The sequence below is a fragment of the Schistocerca americana genome, chromosome 2 (assembly GCF_021461395.2).
Source record: "Schistocerca americana isolate TAMUIC-IGC-003095 chromosome 2, iqSchAmer2.1, whole genome shotgun sequence".
NCBI classification, from domain to species: Eukaryota; Metazoa; Arthropoda; class Insecta; order Orthoptera; family Acrididae; genus Schistocerca; species Schistocerca americana.
The window spans coordinates 896,249,915-896,275,800 of record NC_060120.1 but is presented as its reverse complement, the minus strand read 5'-3'; the positions used below and the strand labels follow the sequence as shown (position 1 = coordinate 896,275,800).

At 42.9% G+C, this 25,886-nt stretch overlaps 1 pseudogene; it reads right to left on the bottom strand.

Moving 5' to 3' along the window:
• Nucleotides 1-21,667: 21,667 nt before the first annotated feature.
• Nucleotides 21,668-21,785, bottom strand: LOC124596874 (annotated as a pseudogene).
• Nucleotides 21,786-25,886: the final 4,101 nt, after the last annotated feature.

Below are 25,886 nucleotides of genomic sequence, written 5' to 3'. Positions count from 1 at the left end.
TAATACAAAAGTTCTAATCATAATTTTGTTGTAACTAACCATTCAGTAAAATCCACTGATACTCTTAAAACCAAACTTCTAAAACAATATGTCAAAAAAATCTTTAAAATGAAACGTTCAATTTAATTTAATGTCATAGATCGTCCAAGAAAAACATTACAACCAGAAGTGAATATAACACATGTGCTGACCCTATCAAAATTACTCCAGTTCCTCATTCGTCTATCTTTGCTCAGTACATACAGTTACAAAAGAAAACAACTGTCAGAATATGTCTCTGGAAGGGACACGAAAATAACCATCTGAATACAGTGCATATGAGTAGCATGACAAGCTTTTGGACTCCCCTCCTGAAGAGTTCTCTTAGTTAAATGTACGCCAAAGCTGAGCCACATAGGACACGCTCGGTATTCACATCCCTGGGCGACGACCGTTCCAGTCACCACAGCTCAGGATACCTCAAAAAGATTAATAATCGGTACTCTCCACGGTGTTACCGATAACGACCAAAGGCATCTTCTGTCCGGAACACGTCGTGTAGCAGGTTGACGCAGTCCGGGACTCCGCTCTTCCGTCTCGCTCCCCGGTTGCAACCGTTCTCCCCGTAGCTGGCTCCCGCCGTCCATCATGGTAGTTGGCAGAGGGCGACACCTGGGTGGCGATGGTCGCGCCACACTGTAGTAACGGCGCGGGAAGGTTGCGCGCGGCATTCAAAGGCGTCGGATATGTGGCGATGATACCATCGGCACATCCTCCCCATTCACTGTAGTTTGGCACCTCTGAAACTTTGACTATGCATTGGCCTCACCGGCCTGGTCGGTAACATATCCGTAGAGCATGTCTGAGCAGGCGACGTGGATAGTCACCAAATGACTCCAAATGCAATTATTCACATGGGAGATATGGTTTATAGAGAATCTCTGCGGATATCTTTGATTGAGGGTCAATGATAGCAAAGTTTAAATTCAGTTGTTCAAAAAGATTTCGCACTTGCAGCAGCACGATATTTCGGCTGGACAACTGCCAGCCATCTTCAGGTGAGCCGAACGAGGACTGACGAAGACGTTCTCCGCTCCGTCTTTTGTAGTGCGCTAATGGTACAGCCGCGCGTGCGTTGCAGTGGCGGAGACAGAAGGACCACCAGCGAGGAGGGAAGGGGGATTTCACAGAGAACTCAAGGGTTCACTACCGCAAGTAGTTTCAAACGGATGTAACGTCTGTAGTTATGGAAAGATGGAGAGGCTTGCACAATGTAGGTTTTACAGCTGCATCAGAACAGCCTTTGGACTGAAGATCACAATAACAACCGTGTCATCACTGTGGAACAATTTAATATCAGTTACATGCGGTGTGTATATACTTTCAAGTCAGCCAAAGCTTTTTCAGAAACGTTGTTAACAATTGTCCTATATGTTTTCTAAAGGTTTTATCAACATGGTCTAGAGATAACGTCTTTGACAAACAGTCAAAATGTCCTGGGTACTGGGGTGCGATCCCAGCCAACGATTAAATTTTGAATAACATTTATCTGCAATAACGACCCAAGACTTCTCGTATATGGGATCCCCTCGTTCTACAAACAGCATTATCAAAGAGACGGCCAATTCCGGTGGAAGTTTCCCCTTAAAGGCGGAAGAATCAGAAATGATCAATGGCATGAGGATGTAGAAGACAACGAAGACCACTGCATGAAAGATACACAATCCGTATCTACAAAAAATATGAGCTCTAATTGAAAAGCGTTGTCGCGATCTACCCATTGTTAAAGTTCTAAATGTGTGTGAAATCTTGCTAAGGTCATCAGTTCCTAAGCTTACACACTACTTAACCTAAATTATCCTAAGGTCAAACACACACACCCATGCCCGAGGGAGGACTCGAACATCCGCCGGGACCAGCCGCACAGTCCGTGAATGCAGCGCCTCAGACCGCTCGGATAATCCCGAGTGGCCATTGTCAAAGGATTGAGGATTAATCCACTATCCGGATCTTTGGGAGAAGATCGCCAAAATTGTCATAATCATGAGAAAGAGACTGCTTCACTAATGAAAGGGTAACTAACATTCTGGAAGTCAGAAAATGGAAACGCAGAAGTTTGAACGTGATAGGGAAGTTACAACATCTGAAAATGGGAATGCGAAGATAATTCAAGATATATCTGTATTCTTTGAAATGAAATGGAAAGAAGATAAGGATTTATGATGAGACGATTAAAAATAACCACAACCGCAGAAAATGGTGGAACAAAGGTAGGCTTCTTTATGAACAGGAAGGTAAGACAGAGAGTTAGTTATGAAAATTTCATTGATAAGATTTTTTTCATCATACTCGTCAGCAAACCAATGTCAATAATAAAGTTTCAGGTACTATACACGTATCGACATCACAAGAAGAAGATGAAGACATAGATAAATTATGTGAGGATACTGAACATTAAACGTAAATTGAAGATGGAGAGGGGGAGAAAGGAAAGGAAAGGGATCACTGGTATCAGCTACATGGAGACATCACGCGGAATCAGCGGCGACGAATGAAAATGTTTACCGGACCGGGATTCAAGCCCGGGATCTCCTGCTTCCTAGGCAGGTGCGTTAACCACTGCACCATGAGGAACACAGCGTTATCACACTTGCGCGAAGTATCTCGGAACTCCTCACGACAGATCCACATTCCCATCTAGCGGCACCTATCCACAGCCCCTGTCCATTTCCTCCATGTTCGCTACTTTTGACATTCCCACAGGAGGTCTGACATATTTGTGCATCCGCACTGAAGTTGATGGATCCATTGCCCAGCTAAGCGTATTAATTACGTGAATACGTGGTGTCTGTTCATTCGGACGCATGCCCGAAAGAACAGACACAAAGCATCCATATAAAGACACAGAAAGTGTAATTCAGTATGTACAGGGAGAACATCATGGGTGACTGGAATGCTGTAGTAGGGGGAGGAATAGAAGCCAGAGTTATGAGGAACTATGGGCTCGATAGAAGAAATAAGAAAAGAGAAGCCTGGGAAACAAGGGAAGATACCAGCTGTATTACAACAAGGTGAGTCAGAGATTGCGGAATCAGATATTATACTATAGGGCTTAGTGAGGAAGAATACCAGGACGTTTATCTGGAATGAACAGACTATTGCACGCACACTGTGGATTGAGAGTAAGTCAAGGAGAGACGAATATAATCAGCAGCATAAATGAGATCAGCAATAAATTTAACGTCAAAATGTGGGATGACAAAAAGAGATGAAGTTAAGGTGTTCTGCTAACTCTGAAGCTGAGAAACAAATAACGCGCTAATCGAGGAGGAGGTAAAAGCAGTCTAGAAAAGGAAAACAAGGTAAACCTGAGGAAGTCTACTGATAATAAATGTTGGCCTTAATTTGAGGAAGAAATTGATGAGAAGGTAAGGCTGGAGCAGAGCGCTGTATGGAAGCGAATCGTGGAATGCGGAAAAACCAGAAAAGAAGAGAATCGATGTGTTTGGGAAAGTGGTGCTGTAGAAGGATGTTGAAAGTTAGTTGTACCGGTACGGTACAAATGAGGTGGTTTTCGGCAAAACCAGCGAGGAGAGGAACATACAAAACACATTGACAAGAGGCAGGGACACCATTGTAGATCACGTGTTGTGAATCTTTCTGAACGAGCTGCAGAAAATAAAAAGTGTAGTGGGAGACAGATATTGAAATACATCCAACATGTAATAGAGGACATTGGATGCAAGCGTTATTCTGAAATGAAAAAATTTTCGCAGGACATCAGTTCATGTGAAGCCGCATCAAATCGGTCAGAAGACTGCCGACCCAAAAATTTGTTTCGTTATCACCATAGGAAGTTTCAGTAAATGATAAGTATAAAACAGAATTCAAGTTATATATATATATATATATATATATATATATATATATATATAGAGAGAGAGAGAGAGAGAGAGAGAGAGAGAGAACGATAATATCTGAGGGACTAATATATATGGCGAAGATACGGAACTAGGATCTATCATGTTGTCTTGGCATCTACTACTAATAATACGGATATTCATCTAGAGGTAGACGGCATTCTTTTTGGAAGAAGAGAAGTATGAGCCGCTAGGTTTGGGTACTGGTGAATCATGCTTATGTGACCAAAAACAAATGCGGTGAGTTGATCTTTATAGACTGGCAACTGTCGCACTCTGTAACAGCACAGCAACGAGATATAGAAAATAGTTCCACAGTAGTGGTCAAAGGATGCCGCTGACATATTTTGACGTTTGAATACGTTGCTTCCATCTGAGGCCCCATCAACTACCCTTATACCAAACGAGAAGGTAAACCTGAATGACGTGCATTTTCTTCCTTACTCTTTTTCAGCAGGCGCAGAGACTTGCACAAGGGCGGTATTCGTTGTTCGTTCACACATATTTACGACGAGTCATTAATTAGTTACGTTGATTTTTCCCGTTAGTTATTCATGACTCAAAGGAGTTTTTTATAAGAGCCTTCACAAAACAGATTTCATGCGGCGCTGGCTACACACACCTGGCGTTTTCGCAGTTTATTGTTGGCACGGTTAACTTGTTCAAACAATTTAGTAATTAGCTGCTGTTTTAAAGGGTCCACTGTGCCAATACCTCATTATGCGTCTAATAAAAAGAGAGATACTTCTTGCCCAACGGAGGCCATATCCCAGTTTCTAAACGACGCAAGAGCAAAGGAAAAGAAATACCAAGGCCGCTGCCGCAGCACAGGCCAGAAAGTGGGTTTTTTTGCTATTACTGCGAAAAATTGTGTCGTTGTGCTGAAAGCATTCTTCTCTTATCATTCCTAAACATTTTACCTGTCAATTATCTCGTTTTCGGAAGCTATAAAACTTCTCGAGGTTTTATTTGACTAACAATTTTCCACTGCTACTAAGATTCTGCTATATAGCACCGTCATATATGTTATGTACTTCTTCCATCTAGCCCGAAAAAGCGGTTTCTTCTGTTGAGCCTGTGATTTTCTTAGCCTTGGTCTGAACTACCTAACAACACCTTACGCATAGTCAGTTCGATCCTGAAAAATTTCGCGATATCGTCATTTTTTATTTTCGGAATTTTCCTATACTCTGAATTTAGAAGTCAACAGGACTTTTGCTTCGCAAAAACTGCCTTCTCTTCGAACGTTGATTGCTTTCTGAACTTTAACGTTGGCGGTTTTTTTTCGAATTTTGTCTAGACCCAGTTACCTAATCAGCCATGCCTTATCTTAACCATGACTACAAGTTGAACCTGCCCCAATAAGGAACAGTGCATGTAAGGAATGACATCATTTCCACGAGGTTGTTTTACATGAGATCTCCGTTAGCAGTACTGGCTACTCTAGCGTTTGCTTATCCTCAAGTGTAAAATCAATGTGGATGCACCATACTCGTAAGTACGAGGGTCACTCCAAAAGAAATGGGCACTATTTTTTTAAATCCATTTTTTATTCTACATGTTTGAAAGTTGTACAGTGTGTAGATACATCCTTTAGGAACAATATTTTCATTTCTCCACATAATTTCCACCCCTCTCAACTGCCTTACGCCATCTTCGAACCAGAGCTTGTATATCCGCATGGTAAAATTCTGGACCATCCTGTTGGAGCCACTGTTTGGCAGCGTGCGCAAGGGAGTTATCATCTTCAAACCTTGTTCCACGAAGAGAGCCTTTCAGTTTCTCAAAGAGATGATAGTCACAGGGAGCCAGCTCAGGAGTGTAAGGCGGGTGTTTCAGTGTTGTCCATCCGAGTTTTGTGATCGCTTCCATGGTTTTTTGACTAACATGTGGCCGTGCATTATCGTACAACAGCAAAACGTCCTGCTTTTACCGATGTGGTCGAACACGACTCAGTCGAGCTTCAAGTTTCTTCAGTGTCGTCACATATGCATCAGAATTTATGGTGGTTCCACTTGGCGTGATGTCCACAAGGAAGAGTCCTTCGGAATCGAAAAACACCGTAGCCACAACTTTTTCAGCAGAAGGTGTGGTTTTGAACTTTTTTTTCCTTGGGTGAATTTGCATGATGCCACTCCATTGATTGCCTCATCGTCTCTGGTGAAAAATGATGGAACCATGTTTCATAACCTGTCACAATTCTTCCAAGAAATTCATCACCACCATTCTCTTACTGTTCCAAAGGTTCGCTGCATACCGTTTTTCTTGTTTCTTTGTGAGCCACTGTCAACATTCGTGGAACCCACCTGGCACGCCAACACTTTCAGTATTCTGCAAACACTTCCTTCCCCTATCCCAACGTAGCGTGACAATTCGTACACTGTGATGCGTCTGTCAGCAGTCACCAATTCGTTAACTCTCTGCACATTGTCTGGAGTGTGTGCAGTACGAGGCCTGCCGCTGCGAGGGCAGTCCTCAATATTGCCGTGCCCGCTTTCATCACGTAACCTGCTTGCCCACCGACTAACTGTACTGCGATCGACAGTAGCATCTTCATACACCTTTTTCAACCTCTTGTGGATGTTTCCCACTGTCTCGTTTTCACAGCACAGGAATTCTATGACAGCAGGTTGCATCTGACGAACGTCAAGTGTAGCAGCTATCTTGAACACATGCTGTGACTGCGCCACTCACGGGATCAGGTCGAACTAAGTTTGAAAACAATGGGGAAGGATATATCTACACACTGTAAAACGTTCACACATGCAGAATGAAAACTGTATTTTCATAAAAATAGTGTTCATTTCTTTCGGAGTGACCCTCGTAGTACAAAAGAGAAATTACATACCATGCACACTTAGACTTGCTGGGGTCGTCAGTCGACACGACCTCGGAATAGGTATTGACAAATTATAAAACACCCATGCCGAGAACGTGTGCGTAAGGTCTTTGACTAGTAACCAAACATCCTGGATCCCAGCTTCCAACCTAGCCACTGCTTAAATTACGAATAAAAATCGTCAGCAATGGGGCCAGTATAAGGAGTAACCCTCACTCTCCCATTGACCTTATGAGAGAGGTGGGAGGGGCGGACAAATTTTCAGGGCAAGCACTGGCTCTTGTGGTGGGAAACGGCCCCTAAAAGGAGGAAGAATCAGCGATGATTAACGGCGTGAGGACGCAGAAGGAAATGGAAAGCACTATTTTAAAGACACACAGTGTGTGTCCACAGGAGGCGTGGCGTATAATTTAAAAAGTTCTTAATTGGCAGAAGACTCCGGATCTCGGGGTGAGGGTGGTTGTCATGAGAAAAATATGGAGTAATCAACGAAAGGATAACGTTCTACGAGCCAGGGATAGAGCGTCAGAAGTTTGAAAGTAGTAAGTAAGGTAGAAAATCTGAAAATGGAAGTGCAAAAATTCAGTCTACATATAGCGCGGGTCAGTGAAGTGAAATGGAAAGAAAATAGAGATTTCTGGTCAGCAGCGGAACGAGTGTAGGAAACGCCACGAATAAGAACGAAGAGCAGAGAGTGAGTTTTTATGAAGAATTCGGCGATAAAGTGGTTCTCAATAGAATCGAAAGCAAACCAACACCGAAGTCAATGGTTCAGGTATACATGCCAATGTCGCAAGGAGAATGTGAAATATTGGAAATACTATACCAGGATACTGAACGGGTAATTCAGTTAGTAAGCAGAGAATAATCTAATAATCATGTGGGATCTGAACGCGTTGGTAGGGCAAGGAATAGAAGAAAAAATTCGGCAGAATATGGGCTTGGTAGCAGGAACGAGAAAGGAGAAGAACTGAGGTCTCCAATAAATTTCAGATGGTGATAGAGAACGCAGTATTCAAAAATCACAATAAAAGGTGGTACGCTTAGAAAGGCCGAGAGACACGGGAAGATTCCAGCGGGATTACATCATGGTCAAGCAGAGATTCCTAAATCAGATACTGGTTCAAATTCAAATGGCTCTGAGCACTATGGCATTTAACATCTGAGGCCATCAGTCCCCTACAACTTAGAACTACTTAAACCTAACTAACCTAAGGACACCACACACATCCATGCCCGAGGCAGGATTCGAGCCTTCGACCGTAGCGGTCACGCGGTTCCAGACTGAAGCGCCTAGAACCGCTCGGCCACACCGGCCGGCTCAGATATTGGATTGTAAGGTATACCCAGGATGAGGTATACATTCGGATCACAATTTAATAGTGGTGAAAAGTGGGCTGAAACATAAGAGACACATCCGGAATATTCGATGTTGAAAAGAACTGGTTTAGTGACTTAGGGGTGGCAATATGGGTTCGATGTTCCCTGAGGCTGTAGATACTGAGATAATGAATCACGCAGTAGGTAGTTGAGTTGAAGAAGAATGGACAACTATAAATAGGCACTCACTGATGTTGGGAAGTCAAACATACGTACAAGAAGAGTAACGGTGAGGAAAACTTAGGTAACAGAGGAAATACTTGATCGACGCTAGAAGGAAGTACAAAACCACTCAGGGAAATTCAAAAGTACAGAAATATAAATCACTTAGGAATGAAATAAACAGGAAGTGCAAGGAAGCTATGGCGACATGGCCGTTGAAAAAAATTGAAGAAAGACTGAATCAGTGTATAGAAAAGTCAACAAAACCTTTGGTCCAATTAAAAGCAAAGGCGTCAGCATTAAGAGAGTATTAGTAATTCCAATGTTAAGCCCAGAGGAGACAGCGGATATGTGGGAAAATGACACTGAAGCCCTCTACGAGGGCTAGGTCTTCTCTAATGTTGCGACTGAGGGAGAAGCGGGAGTCGATATGGAAGGCTAAGGGGATGCAGTATTTCCAGTATTATAGTGTAACAGAACTGTGGAAGACTACAGGTGGCTCTGTTGTTAGAACTGGTAACTTAAGAAAATTCAAGACACATTCTTAGGATTTGTGGACATGGAAAAGCATACAGCAATGTAAAAGGACCCAAGAAGTTCGGAATTCTGAGAAAAATAGGAGTAAGATTAGGGAACTACTAGTATTATCCAATATGAACAACAACCAAGAGGGAACAATAAGTATGGTAGACCAACAACAACGTGTTCGGTTCGAAAAGGGGGTAGGACAAGGATGTAGTCTTTCGACCCTACTGTTCCATCCACACATCGAAAATGCAATGACAGATACAAAAGATCGAGGATTGGGACAAATATTGCTATTCTCAGTAAAAGTGAAGAAGAATTGCAAGAAGTGTTGAATGGAATGAACAGTCTAACAAGGACACAATATGGATTTAGAGTAAAGGAAAATTTGACGAAAGTAATGAGAAACATCAGGAATGATACTAATGATACAGTCAGTATCTAAATTGGGGACTACGGAGTAGGTGAAATGAATTCTGCTATCTTAGAAGCAAAATAGCCGATGAAGGACGAGGCAAAGAGGACTTGAAAAGTAAGCTAGTATAAGGGAAAGAAGGTATCCCTGCCAAGAGACATCGTATCGCCGGCCGCTGTGGCCGAGCGGTTCTAGGATCTTCAGTCCGGGACCTCGCTGCTGCTACGGTCGCAGGTTCGAATCCTGCCTAGGGCATGGATGTGTGTGATGTCCTTAGGATAGTTAGGTTTAATTAGTTCTGCGTCAAGGGGACTGATGACCTCAGATTTGAAGTCCTGTAGTGCTTAGAACCATTTGAACCATTTAAACATCGTATCAAACACAAACATTAATCTCAGGAAGGAATTTCTGAGAATGTACGTTTGGTGCACATCATTGTACTGTAGGGGATCACGGTCTGCAGGAAAATCGGAGAAGAAGAGAGCCGAAGAGTTTTTTATGTGTTGCTGCAAAAGGATGCTGAAAATGAAGTGATGTGATAAAATAAGGAATAAGGAGGTTCTCCGCAGAAACGATGTGGAAAGGGACTTACGGAAAACACTGACAAGAAGAAGTAACTGGATAATAGGACATGTGTTAAAGCATAAGCCAAGAAGTCCATGGTATTAGAGGGGTCTGTTGAGGTGAGAACTGTAAGGGGAGACAGAGATCGTAGGGTGCAAATTGTACTCTGGGATACAGAAGTTGGCACAAGGAAGGAATTTCTGATGAGCCGCATGAAACCAGTCAGAATACTGATCACTAAATAAACGAAATCTGTGTAAGGATGACTTGTGATTCGCAATACATGGAAAGACTGAAAAAATAGGTACTGTTATAGCGTGAGCAGTGAGGCGTCTTTATTGATAGAGCGCTATAACAATGTCACTTAATTTATTCCAGAGACGCATCTTAATAACTGAGCTACAGTTCCGAACCTGGAATGGGACTTGTAAATTCAAGAAAAAAATCTCGCAGGGGAGCATGTATGGAAACTGGAAAGTTTGAAACTGAGTTACAGCTCTTACACCTGAAACGTGACTTGTAAGTTCAAGAAAAACCACTGGCAAGGAAGGTTGTGCGAAAATTGTAAAGTGTGAACATATCGGCTATCTGTCATTGAAGCTTAACAAGAGATCTGTTACTATAAAATCCGAGCCGGGAGAGTTTTCAATTCTTGGAACTATCGACCCTGGAGCAAGAAACCCATCCAGGGAGATAGATGGAAGTGACAGGGTAACTGTGCAAGTGCTGAAATTAGGATAGTGCCATAATTTGTGATGCACGCCCGTTAGTGGAGATCGAACCCGGGGCCTCTGACACAATGTCGCAAAGGTTGGACTATTGAAATACTGTAAATCTCACAGTAACTGCGAATACGTCCGAAACAATTTACGAAAACCTTAAAATCTTTGAATATTTCTGTGAAAAGTACTGCCATCAAGAACTGAAGCAGTGGCTTTGTGGATGGCAAACTGTGTGGGAGGTGGAACAAGTGCACCAGGAAGGGGAAAGTACGTGCCACCTTTGGAACTAAAGGACGTAACCCGAAGCGAGAACCAGGACAAGCGAATAAAGTATGAAAAAGAAGTCCCTATAGATTTAATTAACTACTTAGGAAAAAGTCCTGTTACGTAAGGGTAATGAGGCACCTGTGCCACACTCGTTAAACGTTGAAATAGCGGAAAAATGTCTATAGTATAGAAATATTTGTAAAGCGATAAATTCCTGCATTGTATATTGAACCCAGGTCCTCCAAGAATGCTGTGAGTATGAGCTACTCGTATATCGTTAAAGTCAGCTAAAATAGAATGAATGTAAATGTCAGTGTTCAAGCCCTAGTTCTTGAGATGCGAACACTAGGAGCAGACTGGTAGAGGGAATGGGACGAGAAAGTTCGGGCTGTTAATTCTGATATAATAAATAGTGGATATAAATATATCAAGCAGGAGTTATATGTGTTGGAATTAATGTTACTGTTATCTAACGTGCATGGCCGGAAACAACAATTGATTAATTCTGTGTTAACCGCGGAGCGTGGAGCTGGAAAAGAGGAAACGGAAGGTTGGAGTTTAACTTCCCGTCGAAAGTGTAGTCATTAGAGACAGAGGACAAACTCGGAATACGAAATGATTAGTGTGGTATCGATAGCTATCGATACCACGACGTAGGTGCAAGTTCATAAGTTGGCACTACGAGAGACACCGACGACAGCGCCTTCTAGCCGGCGCTGCGGAGCTCTAAGAGTGTCGCTCCGGATTCAGCCCATTTGATGAAGAGCAGAGACTTTGCTCTACTGACGACGGGTCTAAGGCTTCGCACCTACGTACAAAGTTTTGTATGCCTCTGTATATATTCATACACCAGTAAACCACTTTTACTTACTTGTAGTACCGACTTGTTTCACCTTTTCCCGCTCCTACTCACTTCCTACACTCGGCCTACCCTTCAGCAAACCCACGCGCTGCCATCCAGGCGGATACAACAATGAGGATGGAAATCGGCCGTTCCCTTTACAAAAGAACCATTCCCGCGTTTTCCAACAGTGATTTAGGGAAATCACAAAAGAACCTATATCTGGATGGCGGGACGAGGATCCGAATCATCGTTCTCCCCATTGCTCTACCTCTCTCAGTACGGAGTAGGAAGTATGTAAAACTTGCTCAATTCAGCACCAGTCTTGCCAAGTATACGGTGATACAAGCAGTGATTCGACTGAGCTGTAACTTAAGCTGTCGTTCTAAACATAAAGAGTTACGCGTGCCATGCACTTTAACAAACTGATGCATAAAACCGCTCATTTATTCCGTTTATCACCAAGGTGTGATGAAACAAGCTGTCATTTCATGGCGTTTCATTGGTGTAATTGATGCAAACAATGGGTAAATGCCACCATGTTTATGCATCGTCTTGTTCAGATTTTGCTTCCTTATAAGAACATTTTTAAAAATAACAGTGATCCATTGACACTGTTGGCTCTCCAGTCACACATAGATTGTTGAAAATGTACTTTTCCGGCCTTATGCCTACCCAACGTCACTGATCATCTGTAGCCACTTTTACAACACAAGTTCATTGTTGACTAAACTTAGTTTGTTGTACAGTCATAGATCTTCCTTACATAGTACAGGGGCTGTACTCACCTGTCCCACGGCAAATCGTAGAACAAAGTACGTATGATGCAACAGAAATCAGGTCACAATTTTTCTGTTTTAGTTTCATTGGTAGCCATTTGAACACAAAGACCGAATTCTTCGCTTTTTCGCTGAAAGCTGTCTTACCGACAGCAAACTACACACATAAAAGAACTAATATCTTGTTTACAACCGTAAAGATTTTTTGTTATTCACTTCTAAATTTTGATCGCTGTTTTCTTCAGTACTTGGCAGAAGCCGCTCGTCTAACTGAAATACGAGCAGTCCTTCCTTCTACACATTAAAGCCCCGTCCTGAAGTACCGTAGCACACAACAAATTAATTATTGCACTTCAATTTTTCGAAATGATAATCAAAACTTTATGTGTGCCCCGTCGTACACAGGGTGTCCCTGGATGAGGGTGACCAAATTATTTTCGGTGAAAACCGGGACACATTCACCCAGGTGCCAATGGACACCTCATTCCACATGTACCCAGGTTTCTTAATTTTAAATATTAATGTTTTGTTGATACATTTTGTTAACCCGATTATTATAACTAATAAGAGGATACAAGAGATTGATATAATCTAGATTATCTGCATAATTAATGACATTTAATGAACGTATACAGTAATAAAGAAATGTATTACGATTTTACAAAATTTTACAGCCATTCAACTTTTAATCTATTAATATTAACATGAGTTTTAATATTACTGAGCACTTGTGGATGGAATCGACTGTCCTTGGAGAAAAGGGTATTTGTCACTGCCTCCAGCCTTCTTGGTAATGTCTTTGTTCTTTGAGACACAGTGATAAAACTCGCCACAACCCATTTTGTAGTTGTACAGGATCTGCAGGATTGCTTCAAGAGAGTCCACCTCCATTCTGTTTCTTTCATCAGTCCACTGGATATTCATGAACGAAAATATTCTTTCCACATTGGCATTATGGGCTGGGATTGCAAATAAATACCTTGCAATTATTACCAACTCAGAGTAATGCTGAACACAGTCACAGCTTTTAAAAAAACTCACCCACTTCTCATGACATTACAATGGTGTTTTTTTTTCATCATTCCACTTGTGAAGACTTTCTTCGACAAAATTTGTCAGTATGCCGAACTGATCAAAGAGAATGGAATCATCGATTTCAATATCTTTACTCTTCAAACAAGAAACTGTCTCTTCAACACTTTCCCAATTTGGCACTCTCTTCAGTAACATCCAATCAAACACCGGCGATGAGGGTAAATATGAGGCCCTCCACTTGCTGAGATATTCTACACAAGTGTCATAAAACTTGTTAACTTCGTCTCTAAAACTCCTTTCCGCTGCTTCTGATACTTCTACTCTTTTAAGGACAGATTTAACATTAAAAGAAATGAACTGCTGTTCTCTCCTCTTAGTAACCGTTTCCAGAGTATTTTTCAAAACGTCATTTACCTCTATTACACTTTTCGTGCTTCCCTCAATTTCCTTTATCCCATGCAGCAAAGTGCTAAGCTGACTGTGAATGAACCGTATGTAGGCTTCACCTAAAGGGTTACTGAAAACTGAACCAATATTTTGGGGGCTTTGTCTTCATTTAGGAAAAAATCTTTTAACGGTTCAAACAGGAGGATTACTCTTTCAACTGCTGGAAACAGTGATAACCAGCGAGATTTCGAGTGACACATTCATATATTCAGTTCCCACATAATCTCAGAACTCCTTAAACCTCTCTGTTCTAACAGTATATATGTAAAACTGTGAGTATACGTTCATGACGATAGTTTCAACATCACAGCTTAAACTGTCAGCAGATGTCTGCACGCTATTGTGTAAAACATGTGCAGGGCACCCTAGGCCTTCAATGTTTTCATGCAATGTTGTCTTTAATTTGGTAAATACGTTGCATTTGCCTTGTCTTTTTAAACCACCAAAGTTTGTGTTGGTGTTGTCTCCACAAAATGCCACACATTTATTTTTCTCAAGATCAAACATTTCGATAGTATTCATACAAAATCTTGAAATTTCGTCAGATGTTTCATTAGGGAGGGAACTCACCTTCAAAAGTTTGGTCTGAATTCCCTGACTAATATCGAAAAAACATGAACAACAAACCAAAAAATTTTAGTGGCCTTATGATTGCTGGCATCAGTGGATATTCCGTAGAAAGAAAATTTTTTGATGTATTCAAGGATTTCCTTTACACTCTGGGGAGCAATAACTCCTTTCACTAAGGCTGACACTTTAGTTCTTGCTGAACTAAACTTTTTTGCAGTGGAAGAATCACCAAACATAATGCTGTTAAGCTTATTAGTACAATCACTAGATCTATAAGTTTGGTGGTGTTTTACCGTGTGGTAGGCTAGTGTAAGCTCGGCTGTTCGAACTTTCGTCTCTACACTTGGCTGATGTTTCAAAACATATTTTTGTAGAGTTTTACTGCAGCTCGGTGCACTGTATCTGTTAATGTGTTTCTTTAACCTGATGTTATCAACTATGTCGGAACGTCCACCATGACTTATACTAATAAAACAGTTACATACGGAACACTCTGCTTCGTAATCAGAACGACCTTTATTAATGAAATTCCATTCCTTGGAATAACAGTCACTGAATTTGCAGGCACGTTTCGCATTGCGTTTCACAGTACTGCAGCAATAATACCAGTAATATGAGAAAAAACTATTGCAGTTTGTCTGACAAAACATCAACTACTACACTGTTCTGACAATGAGTGTGTAAGTGGCACGACCATCAGACGGTTTCATAGCTCTGTTGCAATAATACAACTTACTACTTGTCGGCCAAAGTACCCCTCAAAGTAAATTATTGCCTGAGTGTATCAATACTGATACTGTGATTACTAGTATGGGACAATGGAGGTTTTAGACAAATATGCTAAAATATATTAATTTCTTGTGATGTATTTCCTTTAATATAGCGAAATCCCAAATATTTGAGAAAGTTTCACGAAATGTATTTAAAAACTGGATTCCGGGACTTTGAGCGTCCCGAAACAATTTTCGGGACACCGGAAAACAGGGATGAAAACCGGGACAATCCCGGTTTTCCGGGACGTTTGGTCACCCTACCCTGGATGAATGTTCAATGGTCAGGGATTTGGCAGGAGCCATCATTCGAAGCAAACAAGTCTATTAAACATGCGGTCTAAATAATGCGTATCTTAAGTGCTAGAAGCAAAGAAGGGAAAGCAGAAAGGTGGAAAGAATATATAGCGGGTCTATACAAGGGCGATGTACTTGAGGACAATATTATGGAAATGGAAGAGGATGTAGATGAAGCTGAAATGGGAGATACGATACTGCATGAAGAGTTTGACAGAGCACTGAAAGACCTGAGTCGAAACAAGGCCCCGGGAGTAGACAACATTCCATTAGAACTACTGACGGCCATGGGAGACCCAGTCATGACAAAACTGTACCATCTGGTGAGCAAGATGTATGAGACAGGCGAAATACCCTCAGACTTCAAGAAGAATATAATAATTCCAATCCCAAAGAAAGCAGGTGTTGACAGATGTGAAAATTACCGAACTATCAGTTTAATAAGTCACGGCTGCAAAATACTAACGCGAATTCCTTACAGACGAATGGAAAAGCTAGTTGAAGCCGACCTCAGGGAAGATCAGTTTTTATTTCGTAGAAATATTGGAACACGTGAGGCAATACTTATCCTACGACATATCTAAGAAGCTAGATTAAGGAAAGGCAAACCTACGTTTCTAGCATTTGTAGACTTAGAGAAAGCTTTTGACGATGTTGACTGGAATACTCTCTTACAAATTCTGAAGGTGGCAGGGGTAAAATATAGGGAGCGAAAGGCTATTTACAATTTGTATAGAAACCAAATGGCAGTTATAAGAGTTGAGGGGCATGAAAGGGAAGCAGTGGATGGGAAGGGAGTGAGACAGGGTTGTAGCCTCTCCCCACTGTTATTCAATCTGTATAGTGAGCAAGCAGTAAAGGAAACAAAAGAAAAATTCGGAGTCGGTATTAAAATCTATGGAGAAGAAATAAAAACGTTGAGGTTCGCCGATAACATTGTAATTCTGTCAGAGACAGCAAAGGACTTGGAATAGCTGTTGAATGGAATGGATAGTGTCTTGAAAGGAGGATATAAGATGAACATCAACAAAAGCAAAACGAGGATAATGGAATGTAGTCGAATCAAGTCGGGTGATGCTGGGGGTATTAGATTAGGAAATGAGACAAAGTAGTAAAGGAGTTTTGCTATTTGGGGAGCAAAATACACTCCTGGAAATTGAAATAAGAACACCGTGAATTCATTGTCCCAGGAAGGGGAAACTTTATTGACACATTCCTGTGGTCAGATACATCACATGATCACACTGACAGAACCACAGGCACATAGACACAGGCAACATAGCATGCACAATGTCGGCACTAGTACAGTGTATATCCACCTTTCGCAGCAATGCAGGCTGCTATTCTCCCATGGAGACGATCGTAGAGATGCTGGATGTAGTCCTGTGGAACGGCTTGCCATGCCATTTCCACCTGGCGCCTCAGTTGGACCAGCGTTCGTGCTGGACGTGCAGACCGCGTGAGACGACGCTTCATCCAGTCCCAAACATGCTCAATGGGGGACAGATCTGGAGATCTTGCTGGCTAGGATAGTTGACTTACACCTTCTAGAGCACGTTGGGTGGCACGGGATACATGCGGACGTGCACTGTCCTATTGGAACAGCAAGTTCCCTTGCCGGTCTAGGAATGGTAGAACGATGGGTTCGATGACGGTTTGGATGTACCGTGCACTATTCAGTGTCCCCTCGACGATCACCAGTGGTGTACGGCCAGTGTAGGAGATCGCTTCCCACACCATGATGCCGGGAGTTGGCCCTGTGTGCCTCGGTCGTATGCAGTCCTGATTGTGCCGCTCACCTGCACGGCGCCAAACACGCATACGACCATCATTGGCACCAAGGCAGAAGCGACTCTCATCGCTGAAGACGACACGTCTCCATTCGTCCCTCCATTCACGCCTGTCGCGACACCACTGGAGGCGGGCTGCACGATGTTGGGGCGTGAGCGGAAGACGGCCTAACGGTGTGCGGGACCGTAGCCCAGCTTCATGGAGACGGTTGCGAATGGTCCTCGCCGATACCCCAGGAGCAACAGTGTCCCTAATTTGCTGGGAAGTGGCGGTGCGGTCCCCTACGGCACTGCGTAGGATCCTACGGTCTTGGCGTGCATCCGTGCGTCGCTGCGGTCCGGTCCCAGGTCGACGGGCCCGTGCACCTCCCGCCGACCACTGGCGACAACATCGATGTACTGTGGAGACCTCACGCCCCACGTGTTGAGCAATTCGGCGGTACGTCCACGCGGCCTCCCGCATGCCCACTATACGCCCTCGCTCAAAGTCCGTCAGCTGCACATACGGTTCACGTCCACGTTGTCGCGGCATGCTACCAGTGTTAAAGACTGCGATGGAGCTCCGTATGCCACGGCAAACTGGCTGACACTGACGGCGGCGGTGCACAAATGCTGCGCAGCTAGCGCTATTCGACGGCCAACACCGTGGTTCCTGGTGTGTCCGCTGTGCCGTGCGTGTGATCATTGCTTGTACAGCCCTCTCGCAGTGTCCGGAGCAAGTATGGTGGGTCTGACACACCGGTGTCAATGTGTTCTTTTTTCCATTTCCAGGAGTGTAACTGATGATGGTTGAAGTAGAGAGGATATAAAATGTAGACTGGCAATGGGAAGGAAAGCGTTCCCGAGGAAGAGAAATTTGATAACATCGAGTATAGATTTAAGTGTCAGGAAGTCGTTTCTGAAAGTGTTTGTATGGAGTGTAACCATGTATGGAAGTGAAACATGGACGATAAATAGTTTAGACAAGAAGAGAATAGAAGCTTTCGAAATGTGGTGCTACAGAAGAATGCTGAAGATTAGATGGGTAGATCACATAACTAATGAGGAGGTGTTGAATAGGATTGGGGAGAAGAGAAGTGTGTGGCACAACTTGACTAGAAGAAGGGATCGGTTGGTAGGACATGTTCTGAGGCATCGAGGGATCACCAATTTAGTATTGGAGGGCAGCTTGGAGGGTAAAAATCGTAGAGGGAGACCAAGAGATGAATACACCAAGCAGATTCAGAAGGATGTAGGTTGCTGTAGGTACTGGGAGATGAAGAAGCTTGCACAGGATAGAGTAGCATGGAGAGCTGCATCAAACCAGTCTCAGGACTGAAGACCACAACAACAACAAGTGCTATGATAACTTCTTCTTCGGAAATGTGAAACAAATCTGTTCTACTTTAAGCTCTTTCTACATCCACATCTACATCTACATGACTACTCTGCAATTCACATTTAAGTGCTTGGCAGAGGGTTCATCGAACCACAATCATACTATCTCTCTACCATTCCACTCCCGAACAGCGCGCGGGAAAAACGAACATCTAAACCTTTCTGTTCGAGCTCTGATTTCTCTTATTTTATTTTTACGATCATTCCTACCTATGTAGGTTGGGCTCAACAAAATATTTTCGCATTCGGAAGAGAAAGTTGGTGACTGAAATTTCGTAAATAGATCTCGCCGCGACGAAAAACGTCTTTGCTTTAATGACTTCCATCCCAATTCGCGTATCATATCTGCCACACTCTCTCCCCTATTACGTGATAATACAAAACGAGTTGCCCTTTGTTGCTTTCCATATTTTGAGAGGAGGTAGTATGAACCAAAAAGAGTAAAAGAGGACCAATAAACTTGGACTCTTAAGAGCTATGAGCACTTGTTCAGTAGTTCATAGCAGCGAAAATGGGCAAGTTCTCATAGCTCTTAAGGTATGCATTTTAAGAGTCCCTGTTTTCTACACTTTTTTGCTGTGAACGATCGTTCCTGTCATATGCTAGAATGCCAGAGATTCCTCCTGGGACGCCCTGTATATGTGTATAGTGACAGGAGTGTGGAACGTCAAAACTTAAGAATTACAAGAAAATTGTTTAGCCTAAACTGTGCCAGTGTGTTTCACACACCGTGCTAAAAGCGGAATGTTACAAGCACTCCACTTCAACATTTCGGAGGCTGTTACCCATGCTTTCATAAAGATAGTAAACGCCGGACGATGGGTTCACCAGTTGGCTTTTAGGTGTTAGCAGTAAGTGCCGCATGGGCTCTACGTTTCGGAGTTCCGCACGTGCGGCGGTGAGAAACTGCTTTCCCTGCTGGTTTTATGTACGATATAGTACACTCCTTATCCGTCAGTGCGCGGGCCTCATTTACATATATCGCTCTGAGCAGCGCATACATATATAGTCGAGACGACTAAGTAAAGCATTCTGTTAAATTTGTAACACGCTGAACAACATCAGTGTGGCGTTAGCGCTCTCCCCGCAAAATGTGTCTGACGTGCGGCATTAAAAACTCACACGTGGCACAGGCAGGTTTTTTAATGAATACTGTGTTGCATCAGAGATATTCAAGAGACCAGTGCTGCTGAGAAATATCTTCCGTATCCATATTGTATTCTCTCTGGTATGTGAAATGGCGAAAAGATCACGGAGGGAGGGACGAAAGTACTGGAGAGGGGGGCGGGCAATATTTAACGATAAACGCTGAGGAAGCTGCAGTATTTAACGTTACCAAAACTATTCTGACAGCTGCGTCACACACCATCTCTCTGTTGCAACGTCTCCGTTCAGCTGAAAAAGAAGTCACGCTGGCCATGATATTTCCTGTAAATTATGAATATTTATGAGTGAGAGCCCCTCAAAAGTACAGTCCACGAAAGGAATTGATTGCAGAAACAGTTATCGAGTGGACTGTAATTGTGCGTGTACCTAATCAGCAGTACACAATAGCTCTCTTCTGCAAGCAGCCCGTAGGATCGTAGCTTGTTAGAATCTTGTTACTAACTTTAATGTCAGCGAGACCTCACTCTGCCGTCACAGCAGAATTATTTCCTAAAAAATGTAAGCCGGGTTGCGATGTACTCGATTATTTCTGAAAAACTTCTAACAATATAACAACGGTGGTTTCTAAATCAACTGCTGTTCGTTGCAACTGGGACACGTCTATTTTTCAGTGTATTTGTTTGTTTTTTCCTAAAATGTATTACTGTACTTACAAAATTAGTTTTGCTTCTCTGTTCTTGTTGATGATACCATTGAACGTTCAGTGTACACAAACTTTTCTTCCGAAAATATAGCTAAAATAAAAAAAAGTATTGCAGTTACTGATAAAATTATACACCCGTCTTTCAATTGCATCTTATAGTTTACTATGGCCAGTTTCCAAATGGAGTAGTACAAATTAGTGTCTCTTGATTATATGTTAAATGAATCAGAAAAGAATGCCATTTTGCTAGAGAGGTATTTTTAAGTTCATGATAGCCCTTGCGCCCTACCAGGAGACATTACAGTGCAAAACAAGAGCTAAACGTACAATTAGAATCATTCATAATGTAATGTTACGCCACCCATTGCCGAAATCTTGTGAGAGAAAACAACTCAGTTATCAACGAGGAAGTCAGAATACGGCCTTTCGAAATGAGCCGTGGCGATAAGGGCATGTTGAGTTTTGTGGTAACGAAATTAAAGCCACGGGAATATAGAAAAGAAGGATCCTCTGCGCTGAAGCAAGGGCTGTCTAACGGTGCTATCCATCCAATTAACTTTAAGACGTATCCTCTAATTTACAACAGCCTTCAGTAGGACGTTGTTCTTGATGCGGTAAACATGTTTTTCTTTGTGAACGGTTGTTTGCTTTCGACTGAGAAGTAATGATAATCGTACGAATGTTCTGTTCTGAGTTGGTTTGTTTTCTCTTTCTCTTGCCGTTTATTCGTTGGGAAACAAGTTTGCTGTCACACCGGGAATCGCTGTAAATTCAGTAAAAACAGTTTTTGTGCCTTTTTATGTATTTAAACAGTTGAAAGAAAGCACTAGATTATTAAGCGCCGGACCTATTGAACTCTAAAAAGTCGTAGTAATAATTAAACTTATAATATTTAAAATACTGTCTTCGTCTTAAACAATTTAATGCTTTCAATTTTCGTTGTAGACTATGCCTGATGGAGACATCATACGATAAAACACTCCGTCTTCAGGCCGCAAGTGGCCCATCGGCACCATCCGACCGCCGTGTTATCCTCAGGTGAGGATGTGCATAGGAGGGGCGTGTGGTCAGCACACCGCTCTCCCATTCGTTATGATGGTTTTCTTTTACCGCAGCCGCTACTGTGCGGTCGAATAGCTCCTCAATTGGCATCACGAGGCTGAGTGCACCCCGAAAAATGGCAACAGTGCATGGCGGCCTGGATGGTCACCCATCCAAGTGCCGGCCACGCCCGACAGCGCTTAACTTCGGTGATCTCACGGGAACCGGTGTATCCACTGCGGTAAGGCCGTTGGCCCAGACGCTCCTTGGATGAACGTAAAACTGGAAATGTGGCCAAAAACTATCAACTGACGGTTGCTCAGTGTACATAGCCACACTGTGTCACGATTCACTTTGGAATCTGGATATAATGTACAGACTAATGCGATTATTTTGACGACGTCCACTTCATTAAATGATTCATGATCAGACCGATACTTTTAGTGGCATAAATCATACACAGACTGTAAGTGTAAGCATGGCTAAATACGTTTTCTAGTTTGGTTTTATTGTTTTATTTCGGGAGGAACTCTTTTATTTTTTGTTTTATTATGCAACTTCTTAAATTTTATACTTCATGCTGCTTTCATTTTTTTTAAATTAGTGTGCCTCCTTGTTAAGTAGAACGTGTACGAAGGAGACTAACTTTTCACTGCTGAACGCAATTTACATCTATTTAAAGCTCTGCTTTGACCTTAACTTTAGTATTTCACTCACTTACTTAGGAAGTGAGAAAGCGTGATGACTGCGTGCCTGTGATAACAGGACATCTACCTTTTGAGGTTGCGCTCTGTTCCATACGTTTGCTCTCATAGTGAAAAAATATTTTTTAAATTCCTCTTGTAGAGCTATATTAATTGCATTGTCGGGAAAATATTAGTATACCGGGAAATACGACGTCGATTTTGGTCTGATGGTTTCACGTGCCACCTGGGAGAAAGTAGATGTACTGATAATGGTTTCAACTCCGCTCGCCATCATAGCGTAGTGGCATAGCTAACAGAGCGCCATCTGTGTCTGCCCTTAACAGGAAATGCCTACAGCCAAAAGGCTTAGTACGGTGCAAAGTGTGAAGCACGCAGGCAACCATGCCATAGAGACGCAACCGTCCTTCCTGCAGCCATATCGGGAAGTTCGAAAGGAATAAAATTGTGGCCTTCCCAGTGGCTGCATGGTCCTTTCGGAGAACCGCCACACAACCTAACGTGCTGCGTCATCGGTGGTACGATGCTGGTAGCAGTGGTTATGTGAGCAGTCTCACACATGTAAACGAGGTTCTAGACATACACGCAGCGCAGACACTCTTCAGAATCATCGTACTGTAAAGACAGCAGTCGCAAACCGTACAGCTATCACACCACAGATAAAAGGGTTTGTGAGCCCAGACGTGTCAACACGAATTGTTGCGAACAGGTTATTAGCAGTTGGACTATGGGTACGCACTACTCTTGCCCGTTTTCCAATCACACCACAGCATCGACATATACTGCTCGACTGATGCTACAGAGGATCATTTGGAAGATGGAATGGCGTGCCATGGTCTTCAGCGATGCGGAGTCTTCCTGTATGCAAGTGATGCTGACTTGCGATTACGACGTAGACCTGGTGACAGCTATCTCATGGAATGCGTCCACGACACACTGGCCCCATCTGTGGCCTTATGGTCTAGGATGCGATAAGCTACAACTCTCGTTCACCTTTAGCGTTTCTGAAGGGGGCACTAACCAGCGCCCGGTACGTGCAGAATGTTGCAGCAGGAAAGTGATGTGTTGTTCCAACAAGATAATGCAAGCCCACAGACTAAAGGCCGAAATACTAAATGTCTTTTTCCAAAGTTGTTTCACAGAGGAAGATTGCACTGTAGTTCCTTCTCTAGATTATCGCACAGATGACAAAATGGTAGATATCGAAATAGACGACAGAGGAATAGAGAAACAATTAAAATCGCTCAAAAGAGGAAAGGCCTCTGGACCTGATGGGATACCAGTTCAATTTTACACAGAGTACGCGAAGGAACTTGCCCCCCTTCTTGCAGCGCTGTACCGTAGGTCTCTAGAAGAGCGTAGCGTTCCAAAGGATTGGAAAAGGGCACAGGTCATCCCCGTTTTCAAGAAGGGACGTCGAGCAGATGTGCAGAAATATAGACCTCTATCTCTAACGTCGATCAGTTGTAGAATTTTGGAACACGTATTGTGTTCGAGTATAATGACTTTTCTGGAGACTAGAAATCTACAGGAATCAGCATGGGTTTCGAAAAAGACGGTCATGTGAAACCCAGCTCGCGCTATTCGTCCACGAGACTCAGAGAGCCATAGACACGGGTTCACAGGTAGATGCCGTGTTTCTTGACTTGACTTTAATGAACAAAGTAAGAGCATATGGACTATCAGACCAATTGTGTGATTGGATTGAAGAGTTCCTAGATAACAGGACGCAGCATGTCATTCTCAATGGAGAGAAGTCTTCCGAAGTAAGAGTGATTTCAGGTGTGCCGCAGGGGAGTGTCATAGGACCGTTGCTATTCACAATATACATAAATGACCTTGTGGATGACATCGGAAGTTCACTGAGGCTTTTTGCAGATGATGCTGTGGTGTATCGAGAGGTTGTAACAATGGAAAATTGTACTGAAATGCAGGAGGATCTGCAGCGAATTGACGCATGGTGCAGGGAATGGCAATTGAATCTCAATGTAGACAAGTGTAATGTGCTGCGAATACACAGAAAGATAGATCCTTTATCATTTAGCTACAAAATAGCAGGTCAGCAACTGGAAGCAGTTAATACCATAAATTATCTGGGAGTACGCATTAGGAGTGATTTAAAATGGGATGATCATATAATGTTGATCGTTGGTAAAGCAGACGCCAGACTGAGATTCATTGGAAGAATCCTAAGGAAATGCAATCCGGAAACAAAGGAAGTAGGTTACAGTACGCTTGTTCGCCCACTGCTTGAATACTGCTCAGCAGTGTGGGATCCGTACCAGATAGGGTTGATAGAAGATATAGAGAAGATCCAACGGAGAGCAGCGCGCTTCGTTACAGGATCATTTAGTAATCGCGAAAGCGTTACGGAGATGATAGATAAACTCCAGTGGAAGACTCTGCAGGAGAGACGCTCAGTAGCTCGGTACGGGCTTTTGTCAAAGTTTCGAGAACATACCTTCACCGAAGAGTCAAGCAGTATATTGCTCCCTCCTACGTATATCTCGCGAAGAGACCATGAGGATGAAATCAGAGAGGTTAGAGCCCACACAGAGGCATACCGACAATCCTTCTTTCCACGAACAATACGAGACTGGAATAGAAGGGAGAACCGATAGAGGTACTCAAGGTACCCTCCGCCACACACCGTCAGGTGGCTTGCGGAGTATGGATGTAGATAGATGTAGATGTAGACTGCCTGTGAAACTCAACGTCCTCTGCTAGACGTGCAGGAACTTCTGAGACCAGCACATTGTTCGAACCGGTTTCCAACCGAGCAGGTGTGAGATATGATGGGACGAGAAGTGACTCGTGCGCTCGTCAGCCAGTAACTCTCAAAGAATGTGAGAACAGGTCGAGCACCCATGGCTAACGTATCCCAGTACGGTATTCGCCATCAGTACGATCGACTGAACACCAGAGACAGTGACTGCATTACTGCCTGTCGAGGATACATGTACTAATACTGGTGTTTAAGTATAGATCGGGATCTGGTACCTCAGAATCGCTCGTGCTGTTGATATGTACACGTAATCATTTGATGTACACCATGTTCACTGTTGCAACAATAAATCATGAGTGAACTGGAAACCTCTAAGAGAGTGTACTATTTTCCGGGTGTGTATATATTGCAATTTTTTGATCATATGACACCCTGAGCATGGTACTGTGTAGCGGAACTGGTTGCCAATAGGCAAAATAAAAAATTACGACTACAGACTGAAATATATGTTTTTTCGCCTTTGCAAATATACAAACAGATATGAAGACCAACTTTAGGTTTTAATATTTTTGACTAGTACTGCATTGTCCCAACAATATTTCAAAACAGTTGCCGCGCGGAGTGGCTGCGAGGTTCGAGGCGTCATGTCACGGATTGCGCGGCCCCTCACTCCCGGAGGTTCGAGTCCTCCCTCGGGCACGGGTGTGTATATCGTTCTTAGCATGAGTTAGCGTAAGTAGTGTGTAAGTCTAGTGACCGATGACCACAGCAGTTTATTCCCTTAGGAATTCAGGCACATCATCAAAACAGTTACAATCCCCTGGTTCCAACAAACGTTTCTGGTATACAGTCAGATTTAAAGTATGGATTTGCGACCCAAAAGGTATCAACTGTGAAACACTCTGATTCCATTATAACTTCAGTGTG